The sequence below is a fragment of the Bidens hawaiensis genome, unplaced genomic scaffold, assembly GCF_021521415.1.
Source record: "Bidens hawaiensis isolate Kalapana, Puna unplaced genomic scaffold, B.hawaiensis_p1.1 tig00005006_1, whole genome shotgun sequence".
NCBI classification, from domain to species: Eukaryota; Viridiplantae; Streptophyta; class Magnoliopsida; order Asterales; family Asteraceae; genus Bidens; species Bidens hawaiensis.
In genome coordinates this window covers 385,414-389,833 of record NW_027491316.1, presented here as the reverse complement: position 1 = coordinate 389,833, position 4,420 = coordinate 385,414, and positions in this window count along the sequence as shown.

The window sequence follows — 4,420 nt, the reverse complement described above, 5'->3', positions numbered from 1 at the left end:
CAAAGGTGTTGATGGGATTTAACATACCAACTAAACATATGATATCATAAAACTAGAAGTTGCAAAGGGTTGCAATTGTCAAACGTTGACTACCTTGTTAATTTGAATAGTAGGATAAAGGTCACCTAACTACTATTTGAATGAAACGTTGGGTTCTAGATTTTAATCAATAATTGTCTTGGAGACATTAAAGGGTATTAAAGATTAAAATTTTATTAATATCGAAAATACTAATTTGAACTTTGTTAAAATTCTTTTAGATGGCCGCAAACAACGCACCGAACGCAATTATCCCACACGTGCATAATCTATCACTAAGATCCATTCTGGATAAGGATCGTCTAAACTTTAACAACTTCATGGATTGGTATCGAAACTTGAGAATTGTTCTCAAGCAAGAAAAGAAGTCTTATATTTTAGACGATCCTATTCCCGATGAACCCGATGTCAACAACTTGGATGCCTATGCGGATTTGCTGAAATACAACGAGGATTCGGTGCAAGTTTCTTGCCTCATGTTGGGAACAATGATTCTCGAGATCCAAAAGGATTTTGAGAATCATGGGGCGTATGACATGATTACCCAGCTTAAGGAAATGTTCCTTACTCAAGCTCGGGTTGAGCGATTCGAAAAGGTTCGAGCGCTTCATGCATGTCATATGGAAGAAACCCAATCTGTTTCATCTTATGTACTTAAGATGAAGAGCCACATTGATCAGCTTGAACGGCTTAACTGTCCCGTCTCAAAAGAGTTAGCCACGGATTTGATCCTAAATGGCTTAACTAAAAGGTTTGAGACATTCGTCATGAACTACAACATGAACGGATGGGACAAAAGCATTGGTGAGCTTCACGCAATGCTTAAGACAGCCGAAGCCGGCATGGGTAAAAAGGTTTTACCCGTTCTTGCGATCAATGAGGGTGGCTCAAAGAAAAGGCATCACCCGGAACCAAAGGAAAGGGTTGCCGTTGGCAAGGGGCAAGTCAAGAAGGGGTTCAAGGGAAAGGCAAAGGCGGAACCAAAACCAAAGAAGCTAAAGGTTAGCGCTGAGGATCCGTGCTTTAGTTGTGGTGAGATAGGTCATTGGATGAGAAACTGTCCGACCTATCTCAAGGAGTTGAAAGCTAAGAGGGATGCGGGGCAAACCTCAGGTACAACTTTCATGATTCACATTGATCTTAATATTATTTCTTCTAACACATGGGTATTGGATACCGGATGTGGAACTCATATATGCAATTCATTGCAGGGGTTCAAAAGAAGAAATGAAGTGAAGAAAGGAGATATAAGTCTTTTCATGGGCAATGGAGCAAAGGTTGACGTCCAAGCCCGAGGTGATTATGTTTTAAAACTTCCAAATGGTTTGGAAATTATTTTGAAAAACATTTTATATTCCCCTAGTTTGACTAGGAATATTATCTCTTTTTCTGTATTAAGATAATTTGGTTATGACTTTAAGTTTGTTGATAATGGTATTTATGTTTTCATGGATAATGTCTTTTATTTTAAAACGATGCCGTTTAATGGCATTTATGAATTAATTCATGATGACTCATACATTGATAACTCGTTGTACCAAGCTAACACCAAAAGACTCAAAATGGATTTGAGTAATACTTTTCTTTGGCATTGTCGTCTTGGTCACATAAACAAGAATCGTATTCATACACTTCGAAAGAATGGTCTTTTGAAATCAAATGTTGATTCATTTGATGAATGTGAATCTTGTTTATTGGGAAAGATGACCAAAGAGCCCTTTAATGGAAAAAATGAGAGAGCGAAAAACTTATTAGGTATCATACATTCGGATGTATGTGGACCTTTTAGGACAATGACAAGAAATGGTGAAAGATACTTCATTACCTTTACCGATGATTATAGTCGCTATGGGTATGTGTTCTTGTTAAGACACAAAAATGAGGCCTTTGAAATGTTCAAAGTCTTCCAAAATGAAGTACAAAATCAACTCAACAAAACAATCAAAGTACTACGTTCTGATAGAGGAGGTGAATACCTCAATGATACGTTTCTAGAACATCTTAGGAGTTGGGGGATTGTCTCACAACTTACTCCACCTGGAACACCACAACATAATGGTGTGTCCGAGAGGAGGAATCGAACTTTATTGGACATGGTTCGATCCATGATGGCTAGAAGCTCATTACCTCTATCATTTTGGGGTTTCGCTGTGATCTCCGCTGCCCGTATTTTAAATATGGCACCAACCAAGAAAGTGGATAGGACACCTTTTGAAATATGGCATGGAAAGGCTCCAAAATTTTCATATTTAAAGGTATGGGGTTGTGAGGATTATGTTAAGATTACACCCCTGACAAGCTTGAATGTCGATCCACTAAGTGTATATTTGTAGGATATCCCACGGATTCGATGGGATATTATTTCTACAATCCAAGAAAGCATAAAGTGTTTATAGCTCGAAAGGCTAAGTTCTTGGAAAGAAGGTTCCTTATGGAAGGAACTGATAGAACTGTAGAACTCGAAGAGGATCGAGAACTACAAGCCGATACACGTTTGGTTGACACTAGCAATCAACAAGAGGTTGTTGAGGATGATCAAATGGTTGATCAAAACACACAAAACATTCGCAAATCTGGTAGAGTTAGCACCCCACCTGAGAGATATGGATTTTTCATGGACGGATGCTACGTGGTAGATTCGGATGAACCCACCACATACCGATATACAATGTCGCAATCTGATTGTGACAAATGGCTAGAAGCCATGAATGTTGAGATGCAATCCATGCATGACAATCAAGTATGGGACTTGGTTGCTCCACCTCTAAATTCCAAACTCATTGGAAGTAAGTGGGTTTTCAAGAAGAAAACTGATATGCATGGAAACTTGGATACTTATAAAGCTAGACTTGTAGCAAAGGGTTTCACTCAAACTCAAGGGGTTGATTATGATGAAACTTTCTCGCCCGTGGAAATGCTAAAGTCTATTAGGATATTGTTTGCCATAGCCGCATATTATGACTATGAGATATGGCAAATGGATGTCAAAACTGCTTTTCTAAATGGGCATCTTAATGAAGATGTTTATATGGTTCAGCCTGAAGGTTTTGTTGATCCACAACATCCTAACAAAGTATGCAAGTTGAAGAAATCAATCTATGGATTGAAACAAGCATCTAGAAGTTGGAATCACCGTTTTGATGATGAAGTTAAGAAATTTGGATTCATCAAAAACGCTGATGAAGCTTGTGTGTATAAGAAAGCTAGTGGGAGCATCATAACCTTTCTGGTATTATATGTCGATGACATATTACTGTTTGGAAATGACATTCCAACCTTGGAAGGTGTAAAAGCCTGGCTTGGAAGCTGTTTTTCCATAAGGATCTTGGTGAAGCCGCCTATATTCTGGGAATAAGGATCTATAGGGATAGATCAAGGCGGTTGATAGGTTTGAATCAAAGTGCATACATAGACAAGATCTTGAAAAGGTTCAAGATGGAAAACTCTAAGAAAGGTTTGGTACCTATTCAAAGAGGAACGATGTTGAGTGCTTCTCAATGTCCAAGCTCAAAGGATGATCAAGACAAAATGAGTGGTATCCCATATGCATATGCTATAGGATCCATCATGTATGCCATGATTTGCACTAGACCGGATGTGTCATGCGCCTTGAGCATGACAAGTCGATACCAACAAAATCCGGGAACTAGCCATTGGATGGCTGTTAAGAGCATATTGAAATACCTTAGAAGGACTAAGGATATGTTTCTAATATATGGCTCTTGTGAGGAGGAACTCATTGTAAAGGGTTACACTGATGCGAGTTTCCAAACTGATCGAGATGATTCTCGATCACATTCGGGATATGTTTTCGTTCTCAATGGTGGTGCTGTCTCATGGAAGAGTGCAAAACAAGATGTGGTAACCTTATCCACCACTGAATCAGAATACATCGCCGCCTCATTGGCAGCTCAAGAAGCTGCATGGATTAGAAAGTTCATTACCGATCTAGGGGTAGTCCGTACCATTCAGGGCCCTCTAGAAATCTTTTGTGACAATGAGGGTGCGATTGCTCAAATCAAGGAACCCCGCGCACATCAAAAGACTAGGCACATTGAGCGGAGATTCAACTACATAAGGGATGAAGTTGAAAAGGGAAAGATATGTATTAGCAAAGTTCACACTGATCAAAACATTGCGGACCCACTCACGAAACTCCTTGAAAGGCCGAAGCATGATGGTCATACTTGCGCCTTAGGACTTCGATATTCTAGTGATTGGATTTGATCAAAATTTGTATTTGGATATTGGAACAATTTTATTTTAACTCAATCATATGGTTTTGGTTATGGTCATGTTCTTGAGTTATGTTCCATTTTAGTATGTTTAAATCCGTGAATAATTTGAATTATTCTAAACGTCCGTAGTCGTTCATATTTGT